Source organism: Xenopus tropicalis, chromosome 2 (genome assembly GCF_000004195.4).
Source record: "Xenopus tropicalis strain Nigerian chromosome 2, UCB_Xtro_10.0, whole genome shotgun sequence".
Taxonomy (NCBI): Eukaryota; Metazoa; Chordata; class Amphibia; order Anura; family Pipidae; genus Xenopus; species Xenopus tropicalis.
The window spans coordinates 16,990,580-17,009,909 of NC_030678.2; the positions used below are offsets into that span (position 1 = coordinate 16,990,580).

A 19,330-nucleotide genomic window follows, 5' to 3' on the forward strand; every position below is an offset into this window, starting at 1 on the left:
CATAAAAACTGTTGCTCTAGAACCCCCCCTTATCCCCTCAATATGTACCAGCACCATATGTATTCAATAACAACACAGAGACATGGTTATGGCTAAATCTGCTGGAATCACAGGATTTATTAATATCATAGTCATAAATAATAAAATATTGGGCATTCCCTAATGCCAGCTGTGGCTCCCAAACATGGCTCAGCTAAAGGGCAGGGATTGGGTAGTGCGCCCACGAGAAACCTACCTTATCCCTCTCCCTGCCCTTTAGTGTGCAAATATGGCTCTAGCCCCGCCCTAGGGGTGAACCGATACCTTCTGGCTAGGCCTGCACGATGGGAGGAGCCAAAATGATGCCGGGAGAAGCAGCTGGGTTCATGGGATGCACAGAGACCTAAACAGGCGATGATCCAGAGAAAGGCAAAAACCCTTAGCGCTCGGCCAATCTGCACTGAGGGGAAAATTCCTTTCTGACTCCAAATAGCAATCGGTATTACACCCTGGATCATGGCTATGCACACATCATGCACACACCAGGCACACAAATGCACCCATACACTCACACCTACACATCATGCACACACCAGGCACACAAATGCACCCATACACTCACACCTACACATCATGCACACACCAGGCACACAAATGCACCCATACACTCACACCTACACATCATGCACACACCAGGCACACAAATGCACCCATACACTCACACCTACACATCATGCACACACCAGGCACACAAATGCACCCATACACTCAGACCTACACATCATGCACACAAATGCACCCATACACTCACACCTACACATTTACACATACAAATGCACATATACACATGCATAATGCAAAACATACAACTATACACACTCAGAAATCCATGCATACAGAAAGGCACTCGTACAAAAAACACACACATACATACACACACACACAAACATACACACACACATACATACATACATTCATACATACACACACACACATACATACATACATACATACATACACACAGAAGAAGGGATAAAAAACAGGAGGGTCAGGGAGGTGGAGGGTCTCGGAAAAGGGAGATAAAATCCAGAAGGACTCGTCTGGTGGAACGCTGAAAAGAAAAGAAGAAACTGGTAAATGTTTAAAAACAGAATAAATGACAGATATGTAATTTGTTGTTTTGGATATCAAAGACTTATTCTGGGCCTACAGCATATCAGCCATCTGGAATGTCACTGTGAAAATGCCCAGCCTAGTTTGTATTAGAAGGGACAATGACAATAAAACATACCCCTCTGTATGATTTTGTTAATTATTATGGCTGAAAACACAGAATGATATAACTGAGATATTAAAGATGGTTTATGGAAATATGACATTATATGGCCAATGGCAGGTGCTGTATAAGGGGTTGTGGCTGCATATTCGTAATTTAATCTTCAGTTATAACTATGAAATCCTAAATGGATTATGTGGTATGATAAAGATGGTCTAAAAGAAAATGACATTAAATAGCTTACCCGAATCCTCTGAAATTTCCTCTTTATGGCTTTTGTAAGCCTCCTCCGGGTGCTCAGCCTGGGCACCGCCACCACCACAGGTGGCTCCTCTTCTTGTTGTTCTTCTGATTTGATCCTGCGCAAAAATAAATTAAAATATGAGTCAATGTTGTATTCTGTTTAAAAAGTTTTTAGACCAGAAACACTAATACTGGCGGCATAATATAACGTTTGGACACAAATTTATTGCAATGTAGGTGTTTAGCAAAATGCTGGAGTGACAGCTGACACTCTTTTCATTGTATTCCTATGTGTCAGAAATTGAATAGGAAATGTATCACATGTATAATACTTACTTAGCAGCTTCCTCCAGCTCCTTCTGCCTTGCCACGATCTTATTATGCAAGCCTTCGAGTCTAGATCCCACAACCTGTGAGCAAGGGGGTGAGAAAGAAGATACTTTTATATATGCATTTAACAATGGTGTTAGTAGTTACTGCATTACATTGCAAATTAGAGAATAGGACTTACTCGCCGGGCTTGCTGCGTCTCTTCATATTGGTCCAGAATATGTTCCACGTCGTGCTCCTGCTCCTGAGAGACAAGACTCTGCATTAAACTACTGCTGATTTGTAACAGCGGCACAGTATTGGTACTTAGAGGGCATAAAAGAAATAACATTGATAATATTATTAAGGGCTGTTGCTGGGGATATGGTGAGTAATAAACTCACAAATTATAATAATAGGGTTACAGTTGATACAATAAATAACCCCACTAATAATAACAAATATAATATTAATGATACTTACTTCTGACAAAGCCAGGACTTTATGGATGCCATAAAGCGTGATCTCCAGCTCCTCAAGTTGTTTCTGTAACATAAAGGAAGGTACCAATTTGAGAAAGGGATCTGTACGTCATAGCTGTTCCCCTTGAAATCAGACCTATAAAGCAATTTTGCTTTAGTTTTAAACAAGTGGCAATTATTTAAAGGGTGGCTTGGCCTTCTGCATTTTTCAGCTACTCCTGGTTTACAGGACACAGTAGCCAAAACTCACACATTCTCCTTTCTTATTAGTTTCTGCTCACCCATATTAACTTTGTACACACTGGCACAGGGGTATATTGAAACCCATTATCCTTTAAACTGCATAATGGGAAAAGCTTTAGTTGTGTACAGTGAGGGTCTGGATCTGCTCATGTTATTCCCTGTTTTTAATGTCATTTTCCCCATTTCATCATTTAGAGTCTCACAAAATATTTGCAATTGAATTTTCTTCTCTGTTTATCTAAACTTTGGATTCCTTACCCTATAGGCATCCATAACGATGAAGTGGGCCATGTCCCTCAGATGTTCAACATCATAATCAATATAATATTGATTGATGAAATGATCCCTAAAAAGCAAAATCCCAACAGATCATTAGTGGCACTTCCTACCTATTATTTTACTGTATTTATACTGTACGTGCACTTATTCATTTTAACAGATACAATATGGGGCAAACACAAAATGTGCCACAATGCATTGTAGGGTGCAGAGTGAAATGTCATTTGTGTCTGTTTAGGTGCTGCCTATTCTTTGTAACCAGGTTTGAATGATCCAAAACAGTATAAAAATGAGAACAGGTATGGGATCCCTTATCCAGAAACCTGTTATCCAAAAAGCTCCGAATTACGGAAAGCCTGTCTTCCATAGAATCCATTTTAATCAAATAAATCAGAATTTTTAAACTGATTTCCTTTTTCTCTGTAATAATAAAACAGTACCTTGTAATTGATCCCAACTAAGATATAATTACCCCTTATTGGGGCAGAACAGCCCTATTGGGTTTATTTAATGGTTAAATGATTCCCTTTTCTCTGTAATATTAAAACAGTACCTGTACTTGATCCTAACTAAGATATAATTACCCCTTATTGGGGCAGAACAGCCCTATTGGGTTTATTTAATGGTTAAATGATTCCCTTTTCTCTGTAATAATAAAACAGTACCTGTACTTGATCCCAACTAAGATATAAATAATCCTTATTGGATGCAAAACAATCCTATTGGGTTTAATTAATGTTTTATTGATTTTTTAGTAGACTTAAGGTATGGAGATCCAAATTATGGAAAGACCCCTTATCCGGAATACCCTTGGTCCCGAGCATTCTGGATAACGCGTCCTATACCTGTATACTATTAAAATAATAATCAACTAAAAAAATAAACATTTTAGGCAAAATAATAGTTTTAGGAAAAGATGAAAAAGAAAAATCAAGGCAAAATTAGAGGATTTGCTCTTTTTAATTTTCCCAAAGAGCTTACAATCTAATCTGGGAAAGGTAAGATAATTGATAAGATCATTTTCATGTTACTTACCAGTCGTCGATGTCCGGAAATCTTCGAATGTATTGATGTTCTGCAGGGAAACACATTGCCATTAAACACTGAGCTAACAGAGGGAACCAGTCACATACAAGAAACCAGCACAGAGGCCTTTGCCAAGGACAGTGGCCATGTTTCCACTTTTCCCAATAAATTTTGGGTTAAATGAAACGATAGGCTGCTCTATCATATACTGGTGTCATGTACTGCAGAGTACTATTCAGTTAAAGGAGAATTAATCCCCATATTATTGGAGGGGTGTGATTTGCGAGATACTACCAGTGACTGTAATCGATAAATAGTGTATAACCTCTCCTTTAATATAGTTGTCCCATCAGCAGTAATAGCATTGTTCTGGTCCCCCTCCCCAAAGTAAAAGAGTCATGGGCCTCACCCCCATCCCATGGTCCCCTGGTAATTACACTACCGTGCCCCTTATTGTATACACCAACTCATCTCACTGTTTGCCAGAGAATTAGCCGCCCTGAAACTGGACAGGGCTTACTAAAAAGGGGGTTGGCTCTACACAGATAAAGGAAAGCATAAGTTTAGCTGAAGAAAAGTTCTGAATATTTACAAGGGAATGTTGGGTGTGACACCTTTATATTTCTGGAGCCAAAAACGCAAAGTTACTGATCTTAAGCGCAATACTTACCATAGTAGCCATAAATGGCCTCATCGAAGCTCTGCTGGTGAATGTAGTCCTCCAGGACTGCGAAAAGCACCTGTAGGTAAAAAAACGTTAGGCACTCAATTCTCAATGGATCTATATGCTGCCAGGTAAAAGGCTAAGTATATGCTGCCAGGGAAGAGGCTAAGTATATGCTGCCAGGGAAGAGGCTAAGTATATGCTGCCAGGGAAGAGGACAGTGTATATAGTAAGAAGTAATACAAAATAGTCTCAAAGAAAGGATTTTTCTGTGGCACTTGAAAGTTTTTGTTTTTTTGGGCAGGGCCCTATTTACCATTTGTATTCAGTATACACTCATACACAGGGTACACTCATCTATTGTACAACACTTTGGAACATGTTGGCATTTTATAAATATGTGCTAAATAATAATAACAGAAGGTAAAATAAGGCAAGATGATTTCAGGTCAAGAACCTGTAACTGAAAGATGGGGTGCTTTATTTATGATAGTTTAATGTAAGGCAAGATAATATTGGGTGAAATACTGTGGGATGGTGTGTGTATAATATGGCAAGATGGTATCAGTAAAAGCTATAACATAAATAGTAAGTATAGGAGGACTTACTATTTATATATATATATATATATATATATATATATATATATATATATATATATATATATATATATATATATATATATATATAAATGATGCAAGGTGTCAAATCGTGTATAATGAGACCAAGCACTCAAGGAGAATGAATGAGAGAGAAAGAGCACTTTAAATGAGTGCAGAGTTCCATTTTCCCTTTACTTAAAATGAGAGAATAAAGTGATTCCTTACCTTTACCTCTGGCATTCTGCTGCCTCAAAGTACAGCCACCTAAAGGCAAGTGATACAAAGGGGCATTATATCAGTATTAAATAGTATTCTGGGCAGACTTGCTACATAACAAATGGTTAAAGATCAGTAACATTACCTCTAAAAAAGGTGTGCCAGAAGGTGCCGTTGGAACCAGAAGTGCCAGATGTTAAACTCTTCTGGTTCGTATAGTGAGGGGTTCCTCACACTTGAGGACCGGCACAAGGCCGGGGCACCCAAGGGAGACCCTCAGTCGAAAGTGGCTTTTCCCTAAGCTCAGACCAGAATAGAATTGATCGAACTAAAGGGGAAGCCAAAAAATCGCTCGGAAATAGCAATCAAAGTCGCACAAACCACAGGTACAGAAGCTCAGCAGTATAGCAATCTGGATAGAGAGACCATAGAATATAATATAAGAGCAAATAAACTTCAGACAGAATGCATTTAGTAAACTAGAAAGGGAAGTTTGAGAACAAACTTCATGTTGGGTTGAAAAACGTGATGTCTGTTGTTGGCTTCACCCACTTTGTCTAACCTTGGACCACAGTTATATAGTGAAAACCACTGTGCAAAGTTTGGGGACCCTGCTTTTAATAGTGTCTGAATGGCAGCAATTTAAATTTCCCCACTGAAAGTCAACAAGTGACATCTGATTGGCGGTTGGTGGCTCCACCCCCTTTTTCTAACCTGGAACTGCAGTTACCCAGTTACTAACTCTGCAAAGTTTAGGGACCCTAGGATTAATAGTTAAAGAACAACAGCAGTTTAAATTTAAACCAATAAAAGTCAATAGGTAAATTGTGATTGGTGGTTGGTGGCCCCACCCACTTTTTCTAACCTTGAGTCGAAGTCGCCCAGTGACAAACAGTGGGCACCCTGGCATAAGAAGTGTAAGAAAGGCAGCATTTTAAATTTAAACCAATAAAATTCAATGGATGAAATCTGATTGGCTGTTAGTGGCCCAACCCACTTTTCCTATTTTTGAACTGCAAAGTTTGGGGACCTTAGTATTAATATGTAAAGAATGGCAGCAGTTAAAATTTCCCCACTGAAAACAATGAAAGAAAAGCGATTGGCTTTTGGTGGCCCCGCCCACTTTTTCTAACCTTGAGTATGAAGTCACCCAGTGACTGACTGTGCAAAGTTTGGGAACCCTGGCATCAAACCAATAAAATTCAATAGGTGAATCTGATTGGCTGTTGGTGGCACCGCCCCCTTTTCAAAACTAAAACTGCAGTCTCTTAGTGACCAACTGTGAAAAGTTTGGGGACCCTGGGGTTAATACTGTGAGAATGGCAGCAGGTTGAATTTCCCCATTGAAAGTCAATAGGTAAAATCTGATTGGCTGCTAGTGGCTCCGAGTTTTTAAAAAAAAGTTTGGGAACCTTGCCATCAAACCAATTAAAATCAATAGGTGAAATCTGATTGGCTGTTGGTGCCTCCGCCCACTTTTCAAAACAAAAACTGCAGCCCCCTAGTGACCAACTATGAAAAGTTTGGGGACCCTGGGGTTATTACTGTGAGAATGGCAGCAGGTTGGATTTCCACCAAGTCAATAGGTAAAATCTGATTGGCTGTTCACAGCTCAGCCCACTTTTGTGCATCCAACAATCATCATATTTTCATTCAGGCTGACCCCATGACCATGTGATTCAAGTTTGGGGAGTGTAGCTGTAAGCTGTAAGTGTGGCAGCAGTTTCAATTTCCCCATTAAAGTCAATGGGTGAAATTTGATTGGCACTTGTTGGCCCCTCCCACTTTGGGGTCATCCAACAAATGTTGCTGTTTCATTGGGGGTGACCTCATAATTATGTTATTCAAGTTTTGGGGGGTGTATTTTCAAAGCTGTAAGAGTGGCAGCAGTTTGGGGGAAGGAATCTGCTAAATTAGTATTATGGGGCCCCATCATTACTGATGCCCCGCCCTCAGGGTTGCCCCGCCCCCCAGCCAACCACTTTGGGTTCCCTAAGGAAACTACCCCCCCAGTTTAGAAACCACTGCGTTGGATTTAACCCCAACTCCAAAACATAGAAGTAGTAAAGCGCGCAGTGTTTCCATAGTAACAAAGTGACAGTGACAGTTGGAGAGAGGCATAAAGGGGAAATCATTTCTGCTCCTGGATTTATGAACATAGGCGCTAAATTGGATATTCATGTAATAATAACTGAATATTCTAACACTGTGTATTTACCAAGGCTAAATAGTGCAATTCTGCTGGAAATAATAGCCTTTAGCCTACTGCCATTGCTTTGCCTTAGTACCACTTAGTACATCAAAGCAGGGCAGCCATTTGAGGGTACAAGGTGCTAAAATCATCATTTCTAGAACAAAATAAATACTGCCCAGTACAGCACATGGCAACCCAAATGATTATATTAATAATTATACTTTATGGGGGAGTGTGTTTTCCTGCTATCCCCCCCAACTGTCACTATTGGTTGTGTCCCTCAGCCAGAGCCAGCATTAAGGCCATCTCCAAAGCCCATTTTAGCCGAATTCTGCCCAAATGAACTAAAATCCAACCCCCACTAGTCTCAGGGGCACAGCACTATCAAAATTTCCACTCTTTTTGGAATAAAATAAAGTTTTTTTGCCAAATAATCTCTCAGAAGGGAAGATCACTTACCTCTCACTACAATGCCAACCAACTGAATAACTGTCACAGCGCTGATGTCACACAGTGTAAGGCAGGAGCCACTCTTAAAGGGGAAATGTACCCTGTTAATGAGTGAGGTTTATATGCCATTAGTTTGCCCTTATATGAGCAGTACCTACACAGATCATTGTGTACATAGAACATTGCTTTACTGTTCTGTTGGAAAGATCCATTAATTCATCAGCCATGGGTTATCTACCTGCTGCTACTAAATCAGATGTAACTGGGGCTCCTTAGCAGGTAGGGTGCCCCTTCCTTGGCCTGAATAGTGGGCAGAGATGGGGGTTATACCCACCCTCAGGGGTAGGAAGGGGTTTGGCCTCAGCTGGTAAAATGTTATATACAAGTTATGTATGGGGGGGCAGTTTCCTACTAGTAAGGGTGCCGGTGGGTGTAGGAACAGCGCAGCTCAGTCATTATTCTGGCAATGGCCAGGCTGCTTCATTGTTGGTCATTAAACTACTCAGTAAATATAAACTATTGCATCTTGGGAAACAGGAAGTGTTTCTGCATCCAGAGAGATGTGTCAGTAACATAATATGTCACTTATTTTATAGAACTCCCATAACACTTATGTCAGGGAACCTCCTATACACACTGCCACAGATCTTTACCCACTAATTATATTGACTATATTATACTGTATATATATATATACATTTGTGGCTGTTTGTCAGTTTTGCTATATGAATAAAAACAAATTCCCCATGTGGATCTATGATTGCCCAAGAAGCACTGCCTTTGTTAGTTGTATTACTGTATATTTATGTAGCCCAGTGCTGTCCAACTTATTAAATGTAGTGGGCTAATATATATATATATATAATATGTCACACAGCATGTTGGTGGGCCGTATTCAGTTAAAATGATCATTTCATATAGTGAAGTCTATGAAGCCCCTGAGCATACTGGGGGCAATAAGAATCATTTGGTCACATCTGACCCGTGGGCCTCCAGTTGCACAGCCCTGACATAGACAGCACATATAGGGCCTGATTCACTAAAGGGCGATAAAAATTATCGCACGCTTTTTCGCGTTAAAAAACGCAAAATAACTTGCGCGCGATTCACCATAGTATTATCGCGTGCGAAAAATCGCCATTTTCTCATGGGGTATTTCTCGCACTAGTTTTACCGTTTTGCGTTAATTTCCGAGCTGAAAAGAATACGATCGCATGATTCAGAATAACTTTTGCGCGCTAAATATCGCATTCGGCTATACGAAAATTAACACCTACTACAGGCAGGCGAAAAATTATACAAAAGTACAGTAAATGATTTTTTGCAATAAAATATGGACTTACAGTGTTATTTATTCAAGTATGTGTTTCCCCTAGAGTGACGCAGCCGCCAGTTTGCAGCGAAATGTTCATTTTTAATACAGTAATTTTCTGCAAGTATTGGCGTGTATGGCTAACATGGCGTGCGTTCATTTGCGCAACTATTTATATTTGGCTACAAGTGATGAAATGTTTCGCCAGGCATGGATTCGCAGCGAATTGGACGTGCGTTAAATTTTTTCGCTGCGGATTTTTTCATGCTTTTCGCAAAACAATCCGCCAATGGCAAAACGCATGAAAAAATTCGCCACGCAAAAATTCACCGCACATCCACAAATTGATACAAGTGTCAAAAAATAATAGTCACAGCAACAATTTTTTTGCCCGCACAACATTTTTGCCGTTTCGGGGATCTTTCGAAAGATTTGCTAATTTTTCACTAAAGAAACCAGAACACATTTGCTCATCACTAGCGGCTACTATTTATAAGCAGCTACTATTTATATGATACCATTTATATGCTACCATTTATATGTGGCTAATATTTATATACACCATTTATATGCTTCGACAATTTTTATACACTATTTCTATGCTACCATTCATATTCCGCGATTATTCGCGTAATTTAGCGCATGTACAGGCAAATACCGCATTGAAATAGTCTTTCGCGAGTTAAATAACGCTTGCAATATCGCGCGTAAAAAAGCGCGAGTATGCTTATAGTGAATCGTGCGAAAAATCGCAAAATTAAGTGGCGGTAAAAATTTTAGTGCACAATAAGAATAGCGCACGTTTTATCGCCCTTTAGTGAATCAGGCCCATATTCTGTTAACCCTTCCACCTCAGAACAATACTGCTATAGACAATGGTGTATAAGAAAGCACTATTACGTGCCAAATATAGGTTGTGGGGCACAAACACACTGATGTATAATTCAGCAAGAATTCTCTGACAGACTGCTACAACAACTAGCACTCAGGGACAGACTGCTCAAGAGATGGAAAAGACAGTTTTTCATTATTTTCCCAAAGCGCCAATGCCAGTCCCTTGTCTCTGGGCTCCAGCACTGCTGTGCAAACACAGACTTCTTCTTATTTAAAGGGCACCTACCATAATAAAACTGGTCCTCCCACTGGAGGTGTGGGCTAATAGTGCCTGCACTCTGGCTGGGGAAAACAATAACACTTTCGCATGAAAATGTCCCTGGCTGTGTGTTAGAGCACATATAATGTGTGTGTGTGGATCAGGGGACTCATCTAATGAACCTGCATCACAAGTTATAGACTGTGTAGAGGTATTGATGAAAGGATAAATAATTTTAATTATAATATATAATGCATATATAGGTATGAGACACTTTTTTTTGTAACTTATGGCTAAAGGTGGCCATACACAGGCAGGTTTTAGCTGCCAGTTCTTTCAATCTGAGTTGAGAGCCTGTATACGTGGCACTCTGGCGCATTATCTTTACAAAAATTGTCCAGATATTGTTTAAATATCTTATTGGAGTGATGACCGCATCAGTTCCTTGATGCGGTCTATGCTCGAATGGCCTGTATCCTTGTTGTTGGGACTCAATGTTGCTCACATCAAAATGGGCATATCGGTGAAAGATCTGCTCATTTGAGATGTACTCATATAGAAATCCCTTTTTATATATGCCTTACTATGTGTATAGGCATTATGGTTGAACGTGATGGATGTATGTCCTTTTTCAGCCTAACTTACTATGTTACTGTAGAATGTGTGTAGATCATACATAGTCACCTGAGTTTGATTTTAGCTTTGACATTATCTGTAAGGAGTTTGTATGTTCTCCCTGTGGCTTTTTTCCAAGTACTCTGGTTTCTTCCCACATACAGACAGATTAGGGAATTTAGAATGCAGTTTAGGATTGAGAGGAGTATTATTAGTTGCCTCCATGTGACCCCATTACTTCTTTTCAGCACCCCAATGTATTCTAACCTTTCCTTGTCCAACAACCACAATAAGTATTAAGATGGTTTTATGACATATGTACATTTTATCTTAAAGGGCACTTATTATAGGAAAATTGTTCAACCCCACCACCATCATCAGTTGGAAAAAATACTTTTTTGGCCCCTAGAGAGTGTTATGCCACCCGCACCGGAAGCAGCCATGTTTGGTCACATGTATGTATGCGACATCTCGTGCATTTGTACAATGGAAGAGCTGGGACCCTCCTCAATATTTGTATTTTTGAAGTCCCAAAATGGTCACCTTCACCTGGGGCTCCTTCCTGCTGTGGGCATGGATTCTCTGCGAAATTCCACATTTCGCCATTGGTGAATTTTTTGAACTGCCGCAATAATTTGCTGTGACAAAAATTCACCTAGGGAGGGAAAAGTTGCAGTCATGTAAAAAAAAGTTGCGGTTGCAGCAGTAATGCAGTCGCTGTTATGTGAATTTTTCAGCAGTTTTGGAAAACGGGACAGATTGGCCTATCATTAGTGGGCAGCATAGCACTCGAACAAAACAGTATTTATCTAGCACACATACACACATACATATACACACACACATATACACACATACATACACACACACATATACACACACACACATACATACACATGCATACACACACACACAAATATATATACATACACACACACATACATACACACACACATATACACACACACACACACACACATACATACACACACACATATACACACACACACACATACATACATTAATGGCACAGAAGGTCTTATTGATTGAGCTTCCACTGTCTCAGGCTAAACATGAGGGGTCACTTACAATTTATAACGGTTTAAATTACAGTTTATAATGGACTGGCAACAATAGAGTGGTCGTGGAGGTGGGACACAAAGGGCATATTTATAAAGGTCTGTGAGTACAGGTATCAGACCCCTTATCCAGAAACCCAATATCCAGAATGTTCCGAATTACAGAAAGGCCATCTCCCATAGACTCCATTTTAATCAAATAATTCACATTTTTAAAAAGGGTTCCCTTTTCTCTGTAATAATAAAACAGTACCTGTACTTGATCCCAACTAAGATATAATTACCCCTTATTGGGGGCAGAACAGCCCTATTGGGTTTATTTAATGGTTAAATGATTCCCTTTTCCCTGTAATAATAAAACAGTACCTGTACTTGATCCCAACTAAGATATAATTACCCCTTATTGGGGCAGAACAGCCCTATTGGGTTTATTTAATGGTTAAATGATTCCCTTTTCTCTGTAATAATAAAACAGTACCTGTACTTGATCCCAACTAAGATATAATTACCCCTTATTGGGGGCAGAACAGCCCTATTGGGTTTATTTAATGGTTAAATGATTCCCTTTTCTCTGTAATAATAAAACAGTACCTGTACTTGATCCCAACTAAGATATGATTACCCCTTATTGGGGGCAGAACAGCCCTATTGGGTTTATTTCATGGTTAAATGATTCCCTTTTTGCTCTAGTGTAAAGTTGCTCTCGGCACCACTCGTTCCTTCCCACATCCTGACCTAAATTTCACAAAGTTGCGGCTATTAACACAGTGGATATGAAGCTGCCCCCACCTCTGAACCAGGCAGTAGCTCTAGGGTCCCCTCAGCAGCTCGTATCAACCACCACAGCACAGTTGTGCTTTAAGCATAGGGCCCACACATTACTCTCTTGAGTCAAGACACCGGAAACTACTCCAACGTGTGCCTACGTTACGTCCCATTTCCATTGAAGTAGAAACACAACTTGTTTGCAGCCTGGAAGCTGCACTAATGCTGGAATCATAATGAAAAAACACTAAATTGTGCAAAAACATGGTGTAGTAAAAAATACAGATTCAATTTTTTTTTTTTAAATAAGGGAAAATGAGACGCAGCTACATACGATAAGGCACGATAAGATAGGGGCACGGAGCCAAGATATCTGGAGTTTGCATGTTTTGGATTAATTATATCTTAGTTGGGATCAATTACAAGGTACTGTTTTATTATTACAGAGAAAAGGGAATTATTTAACCATTAAATAAACCCAATAGGACAGTTCTGCCCCCAATAAGGGGTAATTATATCTTAGTTGGGATCAAGTGCAGGTACTGTTTTATTATTACAGTGAAAAGGAAATCATTTAACCATTAAATAAACCAAGTAGGACTGTTCTGCCCCCAATAAGGGGTAATTATATCTTAGTTGGGATCAATTACAAGGTACTGTTTTATTATTACAGAGAAAAGGGAATCATTTAACCATTAAATAAACCCAATAGGGCTGTTCTGCCCCAATAAGGGGTAATTATATCTTAGTTGGGATCAAGTACAGGTACTGTTTTATTATTACAGAGAAAAGGGAATCATTTAACCATTAAATAAACCCAATAGGGCTGTTCTGCCCCCAATAAGGGGTAATTATATCTTAGTTGGGATCAAGTGCATGTACTGTTTTATTATTACATAGAAAAGGAAATCATTTAACCATTAAATAAACCAAGTAGGACTGTTCTGCCCCCAATAAGGGGTAATTATATCTTAGTTGGGATCAAGTACAGGTACTTTTTTATTCTTACAGAGAAAAGGGAATCATTTAACCATTAAATAAACCCAATAGGACTGTTCTGCCCCCAATAAGGGGTAATTATATCTTAGTTGGGATCAATTACAAGGTACTGTTTTATTATTACAGAGAAAAGGGAATCATTTAACCATTAAATAAACCCAATAGGGCTGTTCTGCCCCAATAAGGGGTAATTATATCTTAGTTGGGATCAAGTACAGGTACTGTTTTATTATTACAGAGAAAAGGGAATCATTTAACCATTAAATAAACCCAATAGGGCTGTTCTGCCCCCAATAAGGGGTAATTATATCTTAGTTGGGATCAATTACAAGGTACTGTTTTATTATTACAGAGAAAAGGGAATCATTTAACCATTAAATAAACCCAATAGGGCTGTTCTGCCCCCAATAAGGGGTAATTATATCTTAGTTGGGATCAAGTGCAGGTACTGTTTTATTATTACAAAGAAAAGGAAATCATTTAACCATTAAATAAACCCAATAGGACTGTTCTGCCCCCAATAAGGGGTAATTATATCTTAGTTGGGATCAAGTACAGGTACTGTTTTATTATTACAGAGAAAAGGGAATCATTTAACCATTAAATAAACCCAATAGGGCTGTTCTGCCCCCAATAAGGGGTAATTATATCTTAGTTGGGATCAATTACAGGTACTGATTTATTATTACAGAGAGAAGGGAATCATTTAACCATTAAATAAACCCAATAGGACTGTTCTTCCCCCAATAAGGGGTAATTATATCTTAGTTGGGATCAAGTACAGGTACTGTTTTATTATTACAGAGAAAAGGGAATCATTTAACCATTAAATAAACCCAATAGGGCTGTTCTGCCCCCAATAAGGGGTAATTATATCTTAGTTGGGATCAAGTACAGGTACTGTTTTATTATTACAGAGATAAAGGAAATCATTTTAAAAAATTAGAATTATTTGCTTATAATGGAGTCTATGGTAGATGGCCTTCCCATAATTTCTGGATAATGGGTGTCCGGATAACGGATCCCAAACCTGTATAACCAAATGGGCATTGACTTGGGCACTCTTGGATGAATCAATAGTAGTATATGCCAAAGTAAATGCCCTCTATAATTAAATGTCTAGTTGAGTTGAGACAAGGTTGAGTACTATCCTTTTGGCTTTACTATCCTTTTTGGGCCATGTGTAGGTAAGTACGGGACATTGTTGCACCTTGTGTTTGCCTGCACTACCTAACTTGCATGTGTGAATAATGCGCAGTTTAGGTTGCAGGACAGGGAACACCAACCCATGTATATGCAGTGATGGCCAGGCTACAAGTCTTGCATATACAGAAGGTCATTTGTAGATTAAGGAACAGGCCACGGAACAGGCCACTTAGGCCCGAATGCTTGCTCTCAGTTGTCTATCTATTAAACTATAAAGATGCTATAAATGAAGGGTACTTGAACTCAAGAAGCCTGAGAATCTCTGGACTATTATCCCAAAACATTCTTTATATACATTACATATACATATACAGTAATGACAAACCATAAATGATTGCCTTCAGGCTGCTATGTTTTTTTTTCTATCCCCCAATCCTGCACATTTGGTGCAAAGATGTTGCAGCGACTAACACTAAGGTAGCGGGAGCAATAAAGTGGGGCAGTCCGGATTTAATGACCGACGTCTCGGCTGCCAATCTGGTCCCATTGCACTAGAACCTTATTAATAAATAGCCCCTCCACGCTGAGACTTATTTTCCCAAGTTATTTTTACACAGTTTATTTTTATGAATGCATATGGGAAACATATGTTTGTAAGGTTGGATGTCTTCAAAGTTGCTATAACGTTCCCGTCCAAAAAGGGGGGAAAAAAAGTTCTACAGGGAAATTCTACAAACACTCCCGACGTATCTGCGAATAGTCAGCTATTCATAAACATTATGAAACGTTTTTGGAGAGGTCGTGTTTTTTAAAGAAACCGTCACATCGTTTTTCATCAAGTGCAAAGATATTCCGCCAGTTGTTGATTACTACTTTCATATTCAAATAAACATGACATGACAAATGGGAGATATATGAAACCTGGGAAGGAACAGTGGCGGGGGGGGACATATTCTATAGAACGATATGGAAAAGAGATTGTTTTCACAGCCGTGACAGAATATTATTTCAGTGTTTTATACAGTTAGAATGGAGTCCCGCTCAAAGAATAGATCCTTCAAAATGTTTTTTTTTTTTTTTTCTAATTTCAACAGAAATTTGGCTTCCAGGAATAGGCGGCTATTGAATTGCTTTCCAGTTGGATTTTGTCTGTCCAGGTGTTCTGCCATTCAGTTTTCCTCGTATAGTGTAACAGTCGGTAAATTCAGATGGAGGAAATGTTATCTAGACGTTGGGCTCTCCGTGTCCCACCGTGTCACTCCATTTAAGATCATTATCGCACCTTTTTACACTGAAGTAATTACAGTGAAATAACAACGAAGGAGAAGTAATCTGAATTGAGATTTCAAATCCATTATCCCCTCACCCCCCTTCCGCCATTCTGTTATCTCTTTCTAAAATCCTACCCTCAGTAGAACATACTATAGCAATTCAGTATAACGGAAAGACTAAAGGCTAATTAGTTGATTTCATTGGCTGTAAGAACAGAGTCATGTGACCTGTGGAACCACAATACATTAGACATGAGTAGGAAATGGTGGGATTGTAGTAGAAAAGGTGCATATTTAATAATATGGGATCATTTTCTCCTCATTTGTTTCCACCAAAGTTCACCTCAGTCCATCAGGTGTATTTTCTAGAGTATTTATGCCATAAACAAATGATGAATGTTGGATATTTGTATGGATAATGTCCTGTAGATAATACAAGTTTGCCTGGAGAAATTTCTCTTGTGCTCTTGGTATATTGGAAAATATTCACTGGACATTCTTCACCACATAAAAATGGGATTGTTCACCAGTGCGACGAGAATGTTCGCCTTTTCCCCCCAAATTGGGGATGTTTTGAGGAGTTTTTTACTTTTTTGTAAATAAACTCCAAAATTTAACATTTAAATAAATTTGTACCTTTGTTGTCTACAATTTGGGTAAATTGCAGCACAGCTTATTTCAGTATCATAAATTATTTTTGACTTTATAAGAATACATAGATGATAGATATAGAGAGACAACCAGATAGATAGACAGATAGACAAACAGACAGACAGACAGACAGACAGACAGACAGATAGATAGATAGATAGAAAGATAGATATCTGTCTGTCTATCTATCTATCTATCTGTCTGTCTGTCTGTCTGTCTGTCTGTCTGTCTGACTATCTATCTATCTATCTATCTATCTATCTATCTATCTAGACAGACTGCCAGACAGACAGACTGTCAGACAGACAGACTGTCAGACAGACAGACTGTCAGACAGACAGCTAGATAGACAGACAGACAGCTAGATAGACAGACAGACAGCTAGATAGACAGACAGACCAACAGGCGGACAGTTGGACAGACAGACAGACAGACAGACAGATAGATAGACAGTCAGACAGACAGACAGATGAACCAACAGGCGGACTGATGGGCAGACAGACAGACAGGCAGACCGACAGGTGGACAGACGGACCGACAGACTGATGAACAGATAGACAGACAGACAGACAGACAGATAGATAGATAGATAGATAGATAGATAGATAGCTAGATAGATAGACAGACAGACAGGCGGACTGATGGGCAGACAGACAGACAGGCAGACAGACAGGCCGACAGACAGACCGACAGGTGGACAGACGGACCGACAGACAGATGAACAGATAGACAGACAGACAGATAGATAGATAGATAGATCGATAGCTAGATAGACAGACAGACAGACAGACAGACAGACAGACAGACAGACAGATAGATAGATAGATAGATAGATAGATAGATATACTGTAGATCAATAGATAGATAATAGATTATCAATTTTTAGAGATACACAGAATTGATACAATATTTCCCATAAAAAATGATTGAACACTCTATGGACTTCTGGTTTAATACGAATCATAAACTATGGGCACACAAGCTTTCTAGACAAAGATAATGTGTTCTACTGAGTCATTGTTATATCACACAGCATGAGATGGACTTTCATGTTTGGCTTTGCCTGGATAATAGGTAACAGGTGGAGATGCACCTTGAAGTGATCAAGTTGGCTCTAAGAACGAAAATAGGAAAACCAGCCAGTTCTGGTCAATGTGTCCGTCCCTGCTGCAGTGCGGCTCACACATACACTTTTCATTGAAGGGGAAATGGCTAACAAATGTTGGCCGCGAGGGGTTTGTTAATACGCCTGCTTCTTATTATGTTCATCTTGTAGCCGCATTAAAATGAGCATACTCTTTTGTGTGTGCATTCAATGGTTTCGCTGGGATACTCTATGGAAGAGTTATAGGCCTCCAGTGCAAACATATCTGCTTCCTATTCTGTCATCGATCATAGCAGTAATATTGACTCAACTATTTCTCTTTCATCTGGGACTATGAGTGTTTACTTTCGTTTACATACGGGGAACCAACTGCAAAACATAGTGGGATTTCTCCAATTATTGTGTGTCAACAACGACGTGCTCTCTAAATACCGTAGCTACATTTGGGATTAAAGCAACGTTATTTATAGCAAGCACTGTATTAGGTACAAATTACAGGCAAAAGACAGAAATGTTTATTATAACAATATAAAATTATCTTCATACAGTTAGAAAGCTGCTAAAGATTACGGAACTAAGGTAAACTTTCTACATAGGAACCTAAACTTCAGACTCGCTGAATAAGAAAGGCTGGATCCGTTACTGAAGTAGTATGGGGTTAGAGTTGCTCATTATATTTCCTAAGCGTTAAAGGACCTGTAACAAAAAATACTTTTAATACAGATTAAATCTGTTAAGTGACTGTCAATTAAATATTTTGGGCAGTATCTATAATGTTGCTCTGCTTAGAACTGGCCAGAGAAACAGCCGAAGACTCTTTGATCACTAACTTCATTTTTTGGCCTTTCTTGATTCTTAGAGTGCCCGTTACCTTTATGTGTGGCTGAGGGTCTGGGGTTGGTGCACCTAAACCACTTCTTCTCTTTGGTGAGTTTCTACCTTTGGAACTTGTGTTGGTGTTCAGTTTTTTCTATAGAGGCAACCATTCAACAATGTAGCTGGCCTTTCTGCAACCATGACTGCTCCTTCTTGGCTATTGTGTCATGCCAATGCTGTTTCTATAAAGATTTTGCCAATAATGGAAGACTATATAATGTTATAGATAGACACTCATGAACCTGACAAGGTTAGAACTGCAAGTCGCCAGCAATATCATAGAGACTATGGTTAACAAGTAGTGATGAGCGAATCTGTTCCATTTCGCTTCGCCAAAAAATTTGAGAATCTTTCAAAAGATCAGCGAAACGGCGAAAATGTTGTGCGACAAAAAAAATTGTTGCCTGCAACTATTCATTTGTCGGGCATGGCTATTCTTTTGTCGCGCGGCTATT

The 19,330-nt window shown here is 39.2% G+C and overlaps 1 long non-coding RNA gene across 1 annotated transcript; it reads right to left on the reverse strand.

Annotated features, from left to right (window-relative positions):
- Positions 1-4,431: 4,431 nt before the first annotated feature.
- On the reverse strand, positions 4,432-8,184 carry LOC116408661. The gene is made up of 4 exons (XR_004221128.1): positions 7,973-8,184; positions 5,465-5,731; positions 5,329-5,367; positions 4,432-4,577 (listed from the first exon to the last, which is right to left on the reverse strand). It is a non-coding gene; the product is annotated as an uncharacterized LOC116408661 (long non-coding RNA).
- Positions 8,185-19,330: the final 11,146 nt, after the last annotated feature.